The 17,290-nt window shown below is 36.9% G+C and overlaps 1 protein-coding gene across 1 annotated transcript in view; it reads right to left on the bottom strand.

Moving 5' to 3' along the window:
• The window catches only part of Sin1 (SAPK-interacting protein 1), a 280,080-nt gene that overhangs the window by 174,729 nt on the left and 88,061 nt on the right, over positions 1-17,290 (bottom strand). Inside the window, exon 3 of the mRNA XM_090369928.1 lies at positions 3,425-3,515. The gene's annotated coding sequence lies outside the window, so the exon portion shown is untranslated. The remainder of the gene's footprint in view (positions 1-3,424; positions 3,516-17,290) is intronic.

Consider the following 17,290-nt stretch of genomic DNA (forward strand, 5'->3'; position numbering starts at 1 on the left):
TGGGGGAACCACCCCAGTTGTGGAAACAATATTCCATGGCAGGGCGGATTTGCGATTTATACAGAGTGAGCAGCTGTTTGGAAGAAAAGTAACGCCGAGAGCGAAAGAGAAAACCAAGTTTTTTAGATGCGGAGGAAGCGATATTTGTAATGTGCTTGTGCCAAGAGAGATTAGAAGTCAGGGTAATCCCCAAAAGAGATATATCATTTTGCCTAGAAATCGGAGTGTCACTAAAGATAAGCATAGGAGCAGAAGAATCCTTTTTGCGAGATAAGACAAGACTGAGTTTTAGAAGGGTTGAAATCAACTAAGTTGTCTTTGCCCCACTGGAGAATTACCTGAAGATCGGCATTTAAGGAATTGGTAGCAGATTTTCGAGAAGTTGAAGCTGACTGAGCAGGGCAAGGTTTCTCAAAATGGAAAGTAGAATGCAATGTGCTATCATCGGCAAAACTATGGATAGGATTTCCAGTCAATGGAAGAAGGTCATTAATATACATGAGGAAAAGAGTGGGGGAAAGAACTGAACCTTGGGGGACACCGGCATTAGTGAAGAAGTTAGAAGACAGAGAGCCATCTACCGTCACCCTCAGTGAGCAATCAGAGAGAAATCTGGATAACCAATTACTAAAAACAGTTGGGAAACCATAAGATGGAAGCTTGTTTAGAAGACCTTTATGCCAAACACAATCGAAAGCATTTGAGATGTCCAGAGCAACTACTTGTGTTTCATTGAATTAATCCATAAATGGGTAAAATAAGCCAGAATATCACCAGTGGATCGACACTAACAGAATCCATACTGACAATCGTTGATCAGACAGAAGGTTTCTAGGTAGTTTATAAGAGTTGGCGGTTAATTGATTTCTCCATTACTTTAGAAAGAGTAGAAGTAATTGCAATGGGACGATAACTGGATGGGAGGGATTTGTCAACCTTTTTAGGAACTGGCTGGATATGAGCAAATTTCCAAGCAGAAGGAAAAACACCTTTGGAATAAGAAAGTGAAAAAGGGCAGCAAAGAATAGGAGTAAGTTCAGGAGCACAGCTTTTGAGAACAAGTGGAGAAATGCCATCGGGACCTGGAGCTTTCTTAGCATCAAGATTCGTCAAAATCCTTCTGACATCCTTTTGACGGAAGACCACAGGAGGCATTGAATGGAGTGTGTTGCGAATGGTGGGAGGTGTTTTAACAAGATCATTAATACATGAGTTGGAAGAAAAATGGGATGCTAGCAGGTCAGCTTTATCCTTGGCTGAAGTGACAACAGAACCATCTGGTTTGGACAGAGGTGGGAGCAGAGATGGGCAAACGTTGCAGCCAACAGCTTTGGCAAGAGACCAGAATGCTCAGCAAGAAGCAAGTTTTCTACTCTTAGCCTGTTCAAACTCTAGTTTGAACTGATTAATAACTGCTTTAAAATTGTTGCGAGCTTTGGTGTAGACAGAAAATGAAACTGAAGAATTAGAAACAAGCCAATTATGATATGCAACATTCTTCTCCTGAACAGCCTTGGCACATTTATTGGAAAACCAAGGTTCAAATAAAGGACGAGATTTTAAAGTGGAGTGTGAGATAAAGGATTCCATTCCTGCAAGAATAATTTCACTGACACAATCTGAGCAAACGTTGACATCAGAAGTTTTGAAACAGTAATCCGACCAAGGAAAAGAAATCTTGCAGGTCATCCCATTTTGCATTCTTGTAATGCCAGACAACACGAGGTTGGGAATAGCCATGAGATAAAGGCTCCATTGGAGAAGAGACAATCACCACGTTGTGATCTGAAGTGCCTAAAGGACATCTCACTTCGACCATGTACTTAGAAGGGTTGTTTGTGAGAAAAAGATCAAGCATGTTGGCTGTATGATTAGGATTGTCCGGTATTCTTGTAGGTAAATGAACATTCTGTGCAAGGTCATTAGTAATTGCAAAAGCCTCAGCATCTCGACCAGCTGGGTCGGTGTGACTAGAAAACGGAAGCCAGCTGGAGTTGTGAATGTTAAAATCACCAAGGAAAATTACCTCATCGTTAGGAAAGTTGGACTGGAGAAAGTCAAGTTGCAAAGAGAGGAACTCAAAGAGCTCCAAGTGATTAGTGGTGTTTGGAGAATGGTAGAGACAACAGATGAATTTGACACAATGAGGTAGAGAGATTTTAAGCCAGAGAAGATCAAAGAGAGGAGATTCCAAATTGCCAAGTCTCTGACAGGGAATATCAGAACGGACATATGCACAAGTACCACCTTTGAGGCAAAAGGAATCGTACAGCGAATAATTTGGGCATCTGAGATGAGCAGTAGTTGAATCAACCGATAACTGAGATTCTGTCAGAAAAAGTACATGAGGTTTGGCAGACTGCAAGTGGAAATGGACATCGTTGAGATTGGAACTGAGACCACGTATATTTGTGAAATGAATTAGGAAGTGCTTGAGAGGTTTAGATCTTTTAGCAGATAAGATTGCTCTATTAGTTTGACAATTCATGGTGTATTCAATAGTAAGAAAAAGTGGGTGGGACATGCTGTATGAAGTAATGAAATTTTTGGATATGGCATACACATGGTAAGAATATACCTAGATTTTTGACATAACGTGGCCTCGACAATGCTCCCTGAATACACACTACTCGGACTCCCCCCCCCCCAGTTACTATCTGGCAGAGTAGAGGTAGCAAGAGTATACACTAGCTGATCTGGAAGCCTCCTAGAGAGTTACCAATAGATTCGGTCTGGTGTACTAACTAGCGGCCGGCTGCGAACACTGTTTTGGAGCTGTACCCTCGAAATGTAAGGAATATTGGATCATAACCTCAAAAGTCATCAATCATACTGCATGATGGAAGAGATAGGGAAGGGTTGACTGGAACTTAGCTCTACAGACTAAACATGGGTTTCACCATTTCAAGCCTCCAAATAAGCAAAGTGGTGATTTTGCACTGGTTGATGAGAGTCATCTACCACCTAGTACTGCCTGGTAACATAGAGGGGTGGCATTCCTCCATGTGATGTGGGTGCCACACCTCAACCCCTGCTTATGTTGGTTCACACCTGGGTGGTCACCCACCACGTACTTGTGCATCGAGGTTATACCCAGGATTACTAACAGTCCCACTATCGTGAAGGTGCAAGCAAAGGATTTGGCTGTTACAGATCGTCCATACTTTGCCGATTATTGGCAGTAATTATCTAATATAACTAAGTTACTGATATCATTGCATGGGAAAGGTGGGGAAGTGAAAAAGAGACCTGTATTTTATCACTATTTATATTATACCTATGAAGTATTGGGACGGTTGGGATGAAGTACTCTTGGTTCTTAACAAAACTGAGGGAAGGAATTGCAGTAAATAACTACAGAAAAATGGTAATCTACAGTGCTAAAAGAACATCTAATAATCTCATAAAAATGGAGAAGGCTCACCTGCTATACAGGATCCTAGATCGCTGAAACTATAGAACTCTACTGGTATCAGTATTAATAAGAGCAAATGATGTAAGGAAGTGGACTTTTTCTGCATCAGCCAAAAAAAAAATAAAAATAAAATCATAATAAATAATAATAATAAACATGAAATTAAATAAAATAAAATAAAACATATTATTCATACCATTCCCATAAAGTAACTATCCAGTTCTTTGAATTTTGCCAGATTCATTGCCTCTCCCTTAGGTGTCTAGTTGTCAAATTTTGCAGTCTACACCTTTTAAGCTGTTCTTCATATGTTTATCAATTTGCATCTCTCACTAATTTGGTCATCCCCCTCCTGTTTTTTAGGCATTCTCCAGAACAGTATACAATACTCCAAATGCAGTCTAACCATCATCTAGTATAGAGAGATAATGACATCCTCCCAACTAGCAAAGGTCACATAAATTATGGACAAGACACCACATGCCTTCCCAGCCGCCTGTTTATACTGCCTGATTTCTCCACTTATTCTTCTCTCTTGAATTTCATGTCTGGTTAAATTGTAACATCTAAGTCTTTTTTTTATTTTGAACCACTTTTAGCTCCTCTTCCCTAGTTTATATAACTCCAGAATTTCTGTTCCGAAAATAATCTTACATTTAGTAGCATTAAACTCTTGCTTTCCATTTTTTGTTTCATATGTGCAATGAATATCAGTCTTACAGTACGAAAGGGACCCACCTGTTACACTGATTCATTCTGAACACTTAACGATTTATGAAAACGTCTCCCATCTATTAGCTAGCTCATGATACAGTTTAGCATCTTACCAGTAATCCCAGTTTATGTAGTTAGACTTTTTATAAAAATCTAGGTCCAGGCTTTCTAGGTCTCAATTAAATTAAGTAAAGGACTACTAACCTTGACTGTTGAGCCAAATATCAGTCAGTAGGAAATATGACACTTCCAATCCCTCAACATATCCTTGTAGTTATAGCTTGTGTGTGATTCACAGAAGGTGTTCCATATTTTCACCAGTAAGTGAGCTTCTGTATCTTAATTTGCTGAATGTTAATGAGCTAAAAGTACTTTCACAAATCAGAGTTGACCCAAACATTGTTGGAATTTTTATAGCCACTACTGTGATTTCAGAATATTCGTTGTTAGTATGCAGCTCTATCCAAAATTTTGTGTAATGAGTAGACTTAAATAATTCAATAATCCTTGATTTTGTTGTAAATTCACACAATTCTAATTTAAACTGAGCCTCATCTATTTCAAACCATTCTTGTATTTCCTGCATCCATTCAGCTATGATTTCTACTGATAGAGGGTTGGCAGCAAATTGTAGCACACTGTTTGCCTTTCAGATTTTTGAATCTATGATCGAACTTTACTTTCAGTTTATTTAAGAATTCTAATATTATATCAGTTTCATACATACTTGTTGCTTCATCTTGAAAATTTTTAAGAGTGGGGAAGAAAATAAATTCATTACTTCTTGTATCTTGAATGAAAATCTCAAGTTCTTTTTGAAACTTAAGACACACTAATGGATTCACTTATGTTTTTACCTTTTCCTTGGAGACAAATGTTTAGATCATCAATGCAAGAAAAAATATCAACCAAAAATGCTAGATTAGAAAGATGGTGGGCATCCCTCAAAATGTCAGCAAAATATTTAGTTTTATCACTGCCTTCAATCTATTGCAAAAAACTTAAAACTTCACTTCTTAAATCACATAACCTTTACTGCATTCTTCCTTTGCTTAACCACCTCATATTGTTGTAAGCAACAAGGTCAGGAAACTCAGCATCAACATTTTTTAAAAACTGTTTTATCTGCCTCTGATAGTGCTGATTTTGATCAGAAAATTAACTAACTTGGTCATTTCAGTCAGGAGAAAGTGAATTTCCTTACTCAGTTTTGAAAACAGTGTTGCAGTATGTATAATACAGTAATAGGAAATAAGATTGTGTTTTGTTTCTTTAAGCCTGCCAACAAGTCCACTGCTTTCATCTTAAAGGCTGGAGTCCCATCTGTTGTAATGGAAAGCATATCTTCAGTTCTAAGTTCTTTGGTAGTTAATAATTTTAAAACTTCATTGCAGATTATTTCTCCTATTGTCCATCCATGTAGAGCTATCAGCCTCAATAAATCTTCAACAAATACATTACCATTAAAGAATCTCACAAAAACTGCAAGCAGTGGCGTATCCAGGTATCATCATAAGGGTGGCATGGTAACCAGGTCCAGGTAACATCCTAAGGAAGGGCATGGGGACCAGACTTTTGAGTTTTTTTTTTTTTAGAATGCCTCCTACATTCTGTTTCTTCAATTTCAAAATTTTGGTTAAGGGGAGCATATGTTCTCTCTGCCCAACCCTGGATACGTCCCTGAGATGGGCTGTATCTATGCAATCTGAAGTTTCATCTATGGCTATAGAAAAGAATTTGCATGCAGACAGTTCAGCAAGTAATTAATCAACTATATTCTTTGCGAGTTCATGACAGCATCATGTAGCCATATCATTTGATAAGGAATTCTTTGAAACTTTTTAACTGTTTCTTCCCCTCTGATAGTTTTACTGTTTCCATTATGCATTGTTTCACCACTTCAGCATGAGTGAAGGGGAGAATTTTCTTAACTAGAATCCACAAAACTCTCAAATAAGCTTCCATACATTTTTTCCTGTGATGCACAAGGTCCACATAATATTACATTGGCCTGCCTGTATGACTCATTTAAGTTATCTAGCTAACTTTCTCTGGATTTTGAGTGTGGGGAAAATTTACGTGAAAATCATGCTTGGTCTCAATGTCTTTTCAGATTACATACTTTAACAACTGACAGGATTTCATTACAGATTAAACACATCGGTAAATTATTATTAAGTAGTATGAAAAAAAAGTTATTTGTCCATTCTGTTTTAAACTGACAGTTTTCGCTTTTAATTTTTCTTCGTTTGGGGAAAGACTTTTGCCTAAAATTGAATAAAAAAAGAACAAAAGAGGTATATAATTAAATTGTACACTTTGTGTAAAATGCATAAAAAAAACAATTATAATACAGTTTGAGCGAACTCAGTCACGGCTTGCTAGATCAATGTCACCATCTGATAAAGATAAAAAAAAAAAAAAAAATATGGGCGCAATGCATTTTGTTTCATTCATATGAACGATTATTTTCAAAATCAGCTACCATGTAAATGACACAAATTCAGGAATTCTAAAACAATTTTCTATTTTCTTTTAAAGAGCTACACTAGTGTTGAAAAATGTTGGATTTCAAACATTTACATTGGGTTATAAAATGGCTACATTGGCAACCATGTAGATATCAACTCTCAGAAAGCAACTTTCATCATGACAGAGAGGTACTACACTCTAGTGGTAATATCAGTAGTTACAACACATTAGCTGTTCTTAGCTAGACACCAAATTCAAGCTCTATGAAAATCGATTCATATATATTAAATTTGTACTGATTTTTCTGAAATTTTCATACTCTTCAGTAATTAATTAGTGTGCCAGTTCAAACAACCTGGAGGGCCACATTTGAGAAGCCCAGGTCTAGTTACATAATGTTAAAATTGCTATGTGCATCCAAATGTTTAATGACTACATCATATACCTTAATATACTGGTCAGGCATGATGTCATGTCCCATGGGATCTATTCAAGATATCCTTGGGAAGATGTTCCTGAATTGCATCCTTTTTCCTATATGTTACAACAAGTACAAGCAAAGCAAAAAGGCCATAACTCACAGAAGAATCAATGTTGGCAATTCAGCCATCAGTCATAACATGACAACTTTTCTAGGCAAAGCCATAATTGTTAAGCAATTTAAAATTACAACAGATTAAACTATAAATTCAAAGAAGCACTGGTTAATTATTTTATAATATATACATATATATATATATATATATAAATAATGTGTGGTTTGTAAAATAAATAATGTGTGGTTTGTAAAATAAATAAAGTGTCTGTGAAAATGGAAATGAAAAGTACACATGGTGCCTGAACTAAAAGAAGTTTAAGAGATAGTCGAAAGTGGAAGTGAAGTAGTGGTTAAACAGTTGAAAGAATTTGAAAAACTAGTTCAATTATCAATTGAATATCCCAACATCATTTCTCTTTGGAATTATTAATGTTGGCAATTATGGTTGCATCTAGAGAGAAGAGTTTTAAGACTCAAAATTATTAAGTAAATATCGTAAGGTAATGATGTAAAAACTTTTAAGATTATAGACATAATGTACTAGTCTTTAAAGTTTAAATAAATAATTATGATTTCAATAACTTTTGAGTGTTTCCTTTTTTTTATTTTTTTTTCTTTCTTTTTTATGAAATTCACCTTAAATTTTTGCTAGTGGGCCCAGATGAATATGTCACCCAGGGCCTACAGAAATCTAGGTATGGCACTGCCACTGAGAGGAGGTAACAGTGGTTTAAATTGTAGTTATCTCTTACTGGTAATAATCTGTGAAGGTATCAACTCATTTAAAGTCACAATTAAGGAAAAAATAGTTATAATTTTAAAATATTCCTATAATAAACATACACTCAAAATATCTAATGTTAGATTTACATAATTGCATAGTTCAAATATGTATTACAATAGGTATAGGCTGCCTGTTATGAAAATTTAATGTCTGATATCTTGAGTCTTCATATATATTGTATATTTGCTCACTAATGAAAGAAGTTCACTTAGAATATTCGTTACAATATTTCTTTGATTAAAGTGATATCAATCCTTGCTTCGCTGTGGGGACCTCCTTTAACTTCCATAACTGAAGCCCTTCTTGGTAAGAGTACTTTTTTGTTCTACATTCTAATTGTATTGCCCTTCTGTGTACCCATTCCAACAGATCCACGTCCTTCCTAAAACAAAAGCTTCCAGACCTCTGTGCAGTACTCAAGCCTAACCGTTGCCTTATACAATGGGATAATCACCTCCTGATCCCTGCTGGCAAAATTCCTGTTTATCATTACAAAACCCAATGAGCTGCCTAGCTTTTCTCCAAGCAGTGCAGATGACCTAGCAGCTCATCTGCACTGCTTAGAAAATTCATATCGACTGCACAATTATGCCCAGGCATTTTTTGTTCTCCACTAGCTTAGTATGGTACCACATAGTTAGTTTATTATTCTGGGATCACTACTATCCATATGCAGTACCTTACATTTGTCAAGATTAAACTTCAGTTGCCACTTCTCAGCCCATTGCCTAATTTTTCTATATTTTGTTGTAGCAGCATACCCTGATTACTGTCATTAACCACTCTGCTGCACAGAATAGAAATATTCTAAGTGAACTTCTAAAATGTTAGAAGTTCACTTAGAATATTTCTTTAATTAAAGTAATATGAATCCTTGCATCACTGTGGGGACCTCCTGTATAAAATCTGGACTGGAAATTTGTTGGTGTTAATTGTGCATGAATTAAGCCTGATATGCCTTCATTAATAAACACAAAAACAACAGTATGCATGGCATTTAACCCTAGGGGATTCCAGTAATAACATTATTCCAAGAAGAGCAGTTCCCATATAATCACTCTCGTCTTCTCCCACTTACCATCTCTTTATTCAAAGCAAAAACTTTCCCTGATGCCACACTATACCAATTTGTTCAGAAATCGTTTTATGTGGAACAGTATATCAAAAGATGTTAGCATCGAATTACTTTGTTACTGTATCATAACATCCAATGAAATTGGGCAGATAAGATCACTGATATAACAGATGCAGTATAACTGCATTCCTGTCTAGATTGTCCTGTATTAAAAAAAAAAAAAAAAAAGTTCTTGTTTATACTCTTGCACGACCACCTGGTCAGTGGAGTTTACAATAAATCAATCAATACAAATGTTAATCGTATTTAGCAGCCACTGGTTTGAACCCAGGTCCACTCAAAGAGCATGTGCTACTGCACTCGCACTTCTGACCACTCAGCTACGTCATTACTTCTTTAATCAGTGACTCCATTATTTTCCCTGGAACAGGAATCAAGCTTACAGGTCTGTAAATACTCGCTTCACCCTTAGATTCCCCTCCCTTTTTTAATTGGGAATACATTTGCACATTTTCAATCCATAGGGACCTCCCTTAAACCCAAGGATGCTCTTATAATTATGGCTAAAGGTCGTTGGCCCCTTTTGCAGTCCCTCTTATTATAATTGGATAGATCCCATCTGCCCAGTTACCCTATTTACATTTAGCTTCACCAATTTCGCTTCCACTTTTTACTCAGTTATCACAAAATCATTTAGTTCTCCCTACTTTTGATATACTTCTGGCTTAATGAAAATTACAAAAGAAACAATTAAGTTGAAAAAAAATAAAAAGTAATTTTGTGTGGCAACTTACTAAAAAAGATTTTTTGGTAAGTTGCCATGCAGAAACAGGATAGCAACAGTTTCGCCTTTCAGCCTTATTCTTCTCTCTTGAATTAGAAATCCAGCTGCAGAAAACTCATTGGCTGTATTGATGACAAATTAAATTCCTCTCATGATCCTCCATAGAGAGGAAGGAATGTTCTTGACAAAGAATCAATGAAACTGTGTGTGTGTGTGTGTGTGTATATATATATATATATACACCCTAAAATGTCAGCTGCCATCTTCACCTGAACAAAACTGTAAAAGATAATTTATGCATGTTGCTTAATCACAAAACTACAATCACTATTCACAACAGCTTTGAACTAAGGTGATTGTCCATAGATTTGCAAATGTTAAAGCCTCACAAAGTTATATGATGTAACTAAGTTTCTTAATAAGATTAATATTAAATGGAAGACACCACCCAGATAAACAAATATCTATCCATTGGAGAATTCTGCTTCACTTCAGTGACTCCTTCTGCCAACATTTCATGTCTCAGTATGGGAAACTCTCTGTATCCTCTCCTAGAAGCAGTCTTCATCAGCTACCTATATGAAAAATGGTATAGGGAATGGTAAAATACTTGGGGTGGGGAAGGGGAGAAAAAGATGGTCAAAAGAAGGCAAAAAAAAAAAAGACTTCTTTTGACCATATTTTTCTCCCCTTCCCCACCCCAAGAATTTTACCATTCCCTATACCATTTGCTTGTCCACACTTTTTCAATCAAATTTCACCGCTTTATATTTGAATTTTAATTTTCAACCATGTTAATTTAATTACATTTCACCCCTTCTACACTTCACATACATTTGTATTATATTTCACACTACACTTTTGTAAATTTGTATTTATTTTGAAGTACATTATTTACTTAATTTTTACACTGCATAGGGACTACCTTGTCTATTAGTATTATGATAAAGGCTTCATATTTGCTCCCCCCCCCTTTTTCTAATACTACAGAGAAGTTTGGAAACGCAGTGCCTGATACATGGTCAGGAGTAGTCCACTGAAGAATTTCCTGGCTATGTATGTATCATTTTTCATTTACTATATTCAGCTTTTGCATATTTGCAATCCCCTGATTCGAACTCTTGCTAAAATTGCCCTCCTATATCTGAATACAGTGTTATTTACTTATTCATTTCTTTGTTATTTATAATTTTTTACTTTTATTTTTTGTACAAATTTTTGTGTATATTTTTGTATATTGTTTGCTTCCTTAGTCCCAGTTCATTTTTGCATTAGGTTTTACAAATTCTTTCACCTGTTTAGTTTCAGGCACCGTGTGTACTTTTCATTTCCATTTTCACAGACACTTTATTTATTTTACAAACCACACATTATTTATATCCTTTTGCTTTCTTTACTGCTGCACTGCATGTTTTGGAGCATTACACATACAATAACTTTTGTTATTTTCCTTGTTCTGCTTATTTTGCTTCTTTTAAGTTTTATATTACTACTATATATATATATATATATATATATATATATATATATATATACACACACAGTATATATATATATATTTTTTTTTTTCCTTTACTATTAGTCTACTACACCAATACAACAATTTACTAGTCATGAGTTAATATGATATTCCTATCAAAATTACTTGATAATAAAGACAGATTTAATTTGGGATCTAGATTAACTGATTTCAGTTTGGTTGCTTCAAAAATATGCTTCCTGCTTGTTCTCAGGAGCCATTCACATGCCCACATTTCCATTTGCTGTCTTCAACCATAAGCTTGTCTGAGAACAAGCTTATTGGAAAAACAGGAAGCATATTTTTGAGGCAACCAAACTGAAATCAGTTACTCTAGATCCCAAATTAAATCTGTAATTGCTGAAACCAGGGAGGGAGAGTGAGGGAACTAGAATTTAAGTTGAAGAGAGGATAGGTAAGAAGTCACCAATTATGATTTTAGGGAGGGTTAGTTAAAAAAATCCATCCTGAAGTTGATTTTTTGGTGGAAACCGTTAAGGTTTTAGTAGAAGCAGTTGAGGTGGTCTTTGGCTATGGTGGAAAAAGAGAAGGATTGTGTTGGCATATCTAATCCATATTTTTGGCATTAAAGGCTGTTGGTTGATGAAAGTTTCATTAGGTAGCTGATGAAGACTGCTTCTAGGAGAGGATACAGAGTTTCCCATACTGAGACATGAAATGTTGACAGAAGGAGTCACTGAAGTGAAGCAGAATTCTCCAATGGATAGATATTTGTTTATCTGGGTGAAGTCTTCCATTTAATATTAATCTTATTGAGAAACCTAGTTACATCATAGAATTTTGTGAGGCTTTAACATTTGCAAATCTATGGACAATCACCTTAGTTCAAAGCTGTTGTGAATAGTGATTGTAGTTTTGTGATTAAGCAACATGCATAAATTATCTTTTACAGTTTTGTTCAGGTGAAGATGGCAGTTGCCATTAGCATTAGTAGAGGCATTTGATGCAAGAAAGCAAGCTTATGCAGCATCAGCAAAAAAAAAAAAAAAAAAAAAAAACCACTTCCACTTCACCCCTCTGTTCATTCAAAATATCTGTCCAGCTGAGCCTTAAACTTATTTAGGCTATCAACTTCCACGACAAGGGATGGAAGTCTGTTCCACCAACCAACCACCCGCTGGCTAAAGGCAAATTTCCGCACGTCTATCCTACATCTGTCTTTCCTCAATTTGAATTTATGCCCTCTCAGCTGATTATTTTGAGCGAGAGGAAGAATCCCATCAGCATTGAGCATGCTCAAACCATTCAAGGCTTTATACACCTCTATCAGATCACCTCGCTGGTGCCTAGTCCCCAGACACTGTAATTTGCAAAACTTAAGCCTTTCTTCATAAGAGCACCCCTTTGTTCCATTCACTAATCTTGTTGCCCTTCTCTGTACTCGTTCCAGCAGCTCTACATCCTTCTTGAAATGAGGCCTCCAGACCTGTATACAGTACTCTAGGTGTGGCCTGACCATTGCCTTATACAAGGGAATAATCACCTCCTTATCCCTGCTAGAAAAATTCCTATATATCATTGACAATACACCATGAGCTACTCTTGCAGCCCGTCTGCACTGCTCAGAGAATTTTAGGATGTACACACACACACACACACACACACACACACACACACACACACACACACACACACACACAGTTTCATTGATTCTTTGTCAAGTATATTCCTTCTTCTCTATGGAGGATCATGAGAGGAATTTAATTTGTAACCAACACAGCCAATTAGTTTTCTGCAGCTGGATTTCTAATTCAAGAGAGAAGAATAAGGCTCAAAGGAGAAACTGTTGCTATCCTGTTTCTGCATGGCAACTTACCAAAAAATCTTTTTTAGTAAGTTGCCACACAAAATTACTTTTTATTTTTTTTCAACTTAATTGTTTCTTTTGTAATTTTCATTAAGCCAGAAGTATATCAAAAGTAGGGAGAACTAAATGATTTTGAATGATTTTGTGATAACTGAGAAAAAAGTGGAAGCGAAATTGTTGAAGCTAAATGTAAATAGGGTAACTGGGCAGATGGGATCTATCCAATTATAATAAGAGGGACTGCAAAAGAGGCCAACGAACCTTTAGCCATAATTATAAGAGCATCCTTGGGTTTAAGGGAGGTCCCTATGGATTGAAAATGTGCAAATGTATTCCCAATTCAAAAAAGGGAGGGGAATCAAAGGGTGAAGCGAGTATTTACAGACCTGTAAGCTTGACTCCTGTTCCAGGGAAAATAATGGAGTCACTGATTAAAGTAATGATGTAGCTGAGTGGTCAGAAGTGCGAGTGCAGTAGCACATGCTCTTTGAGTGGACCGGGGTTCAAACCAGTGGCTGCTAAATACGATTAACATTTGTATTGATTGATTTATTGTAAACTCCACTGACCAGGTGGTCGTGCAAGAGTATAAACAAGAACATTTTTTTTTTTTTTTTTTTTAATACAGGACAATCTAGACAGGAATGCAGTTATACTGCATCTGTTATATCAGTGATCTTATCTGCCCAATTTCATTGGATATTATGATGCAGTAACAAAGGAATTCGATGCTACAATCTTTTGATATACTGTTCCACATAAAAAGATTTCTGAACAAACTGGAATAGTGTGGCATCAGGGAAAGTTACTGCTTTGAATAAAGAGATGGTAAGTGGGAGAAGACAGAGTGATTATATGGGAACTGCTCTTCTTGGAATAATGTTATTACTGGAATCCCCTAGGGTTAAATGCCGTGCATACTGTTATTTTCGTGTTTATTAATGAAGGCATATCAGGCTTAATCAATGCACAATTAACACCAACAAATTTCCAGTCCAGATTTTATACAGGAGGTCCCCACAGTGATGCAAGGATTCATATTACTTTAATTAAAGAAATATTCTAAGAATATTCTAAGTGAACGTCTAACATTTTAGAAGTTCACTTAGAATATTTCTATTCTGTGCAGCAGTGGTTAATGACAGTAATCAGGGTATGCTGCTACAACAAAATATAGAAAAATTAGGCAATGGGCTGAGAAGTGGCAACTGAAGTTTAATATTGACAAATGTAAGGTACTGCATATGGATAATAGTGATCCCAGAATAATAAACTAACTACGTTTTTTTTTTTATGAGAACCCCAAACACGAGAGGTATTAGAACCTATAGTACTTAGTACCGTGCTTGGGTTTGAGGTTAAGAAGACGAAAGAAGATATTTGTTGACATTGGACTTGAACTTCTGTAGATTGTAATTTTCAGGAAATACGTATGAAGGAAGGTTGTTCCAGAAAACGGCAGTTGAATGAATAAATGAGGAAGATGAAAAGTTGGTTCTGTGGGTTTGAAGTTGGACAGTAAATGGATGTTGGCTGGTGGTGGCACGTGTTCAGACTGTTTTGAAAGAGAGAGCAGGAATTATAGAAGCCAATTCAGAAGAACAGTGCCCATGGAAGTATCTGTAGAAGAGGCATGTAGCAGAAACAGTGCGTCTATGAAAAAGCGAGTGGAGAGACTCTGTTAGAGATGAATCATTAATTAACCTAACTGCCCTCTTCTGAATGGACTCAAGAAGCCGGAGAGAGGTTTTGGGGGCACCACCCCAGATATGGGAACAATATTCCATGGCAGGGCGAATTTGCGATTTATACATTTTGCCTAGAAATCGGAGTGTCACTAAAGATAAGCATAGGAGTAGAAGAATCCTTTTTGCGAGATATAAGACAAGACTGAGTTTTAGAAGGGTTGAAATCAACTAAGTTGTCTTTGCCCCACTGGTGAATTACCTGAAGATCGGCATTTAAGGAATTGGTAGCAGATTTTCAAGAAGTTGAAGCTGATTGAGCAGGACAAGGTTTCTCAAAATGGAAAGTTGAATGCAATGTGCTATCATCGGCAAAACTATGGATAGGATTTCCAGTCAATGGAAGTAGGTCATTGATATACAAGAGGAAAAGAGTGGGGGAAAGAACTGAACCTTGGGGGACACCGGCATTAGTGGAGAAGTTAGAAGACAGAGAGCCATCTACCATCACCCTCAGTGAGCGATCAGAGAGAAAACTGGATAACCAATTACTAAAAACAGTTGGCAAACCATAAGATGGCAGCTTGTTTAGAAGACCTTTATGCCAAACACGATCAAAAGCCTTTGATATGTCCAGAGCAACTACTTGTGTTTCACCGAACCTTTCCCTTGAATTAGTCCATAAATGGGTAACATAAGCCAGAATATCTCCAGTGGATCGACACTGACGGAATCCATACTGGTGATCGTTGATCAGACGGAAGGTTTCTAGGTAATTTAAGAGTTGGCGGTTAATTGATTTCTCCATTACTTTAGAAAGAGTAGAAGTAATTGCAATGGGACGATAATTGGATGGGAGGGATTTGTCACCCTTTTTAGGAACTGGCTGGATATGAGCAAATTTCCAAGCAGAAGGAAAAACACCTTTGGAATAAGAAAGTGAAAAAAGGCGGCAAAGAATAGGAGTAAGTTCAGGAGCACAGGTTTTGAGAACAAGTGGAGAAATACCATCAGGACCTGGAGCTTTCTTAGCATCAAGATTCGTCAAAATCCTTCTGACATCCTTTTGACGGAAGACCACAGGAGGCATTGAATGGAGTGTGTTGCGAATGGTGGGAGGTGTTTTAACAAGATCATTAATACATGAGTTGGAAGAAAAATGGGATGCTAGCAGGTCAGCTTTATCCTTGGCTGAAGTGGCAACAGAACCATCTGGTTTGGACAGAGGTGGGAGCAAAGATGGGCAAAAGTTGCGGCCAATAGCTTTGGCAAGAGACCAGAATGCTCGGCTACCATTAGGGCAAGAAGCAAGTTTTCTACTCTTAGCCTGTTCAAACTCTAGTTTGGACTGGTTAATAACTGCTTTACAACTGTTGCGAGCTTTGGTGTAGGCAGAAAATGCAACTGAAGAATTAGAAACAAGCCAATTACGATATGCAACATTCTTCTCTTGGACAGCCTTAGCACATTTATTGGAAAACCAAGGTTTAGATAAAGGACGAGATTTTAAAGTGGAGTGTGGGATAAAGGATTCCATTCCTGCAAGAATAATTTCGCTGACATGATCTGAGCAAACGTTGACATCAGAAGTTTTGAAACAGTAATCCGACCAAGGAAAAGAAGAAAAGAAGTCTCGCAGGTCATCCCATTTTGCATTCTTGTAATGCCAAACAACACGTGGTTGGGAATAGCCATGAGATAAAGGTTCCATTGGAGAAGAGACAATCACCAAGTTGTGATCTGAAGTGCCTAAAGGACCTCTCACTTCAACCGTGTACTTAGAAGGGTTGTTTGTGAGAAAAAGATCAAGCGTACTGGCTGTATGATTAGGATTGTCCAGTATTCTTGTAGGTAAATGAACAATCTGTGCAAGGTCATTAGTAATTGCAAAAGCCTCAGCATCTCGACCTGCTGGGTCGGTGTGACTAGAAAACGGAAGCCAGCTGGAGTTGTGAACATTAAAATCACCAAGGAAAATTACTTCACTGTTAGGAAAGTTGGACTGGAGAAAGTCAAGTTGCAAAGAGAGGAAGTCAAAGAGCTCCAAGTGATTAGTGGAGTTGAGAGAACGGTAGAGACAACAGATGAATTTGACACAATGAGGTAGAGAGATTTTAAGCCAGAGAAGATCAAAGAGAGAAGATTCCAAATTGCCAAGTCTCTGACAGGGAATATCAGAACAGACATATGCACAAGTACCACCTTTGAGGCGAAAGGAATCATCCAGCAAATAATTTGGGCATCTGAGATGAGCAGTAGATGAATCAACCGATATCTGAGATTCTGTCAGAAAAAGTACATGGGGTTTGGCAGACTGCAAGTGGAAATGGACATCGTTGAGATTAGAATTGAGACCACGTATATTTGTGAAATGAATTAGGAAGTCCTTGGGAGGTTTAGATCTTTTCGCAGATAAGCTTGCTCTATTAGTTTGACAATTTATGGTGCATTCAATAGTAAGAAAAAGTAGGTGGGA

This window comes from Mastigoproctus giganteus, chromosome 3 (genome assembly GCF_048544385.1).
Source record: "Mastigoproctus giganteus isolate SK-2022 chromosome 3, ASM4854438v1, whole genome shotgun sequence".
Lineage (NCBI taxonomy): Eukaryota > Metazoa > Arthropoda > Arachnida > Uropygi > Thelyphonidae > Mastigoproctus > Mastigoproctus giganteus.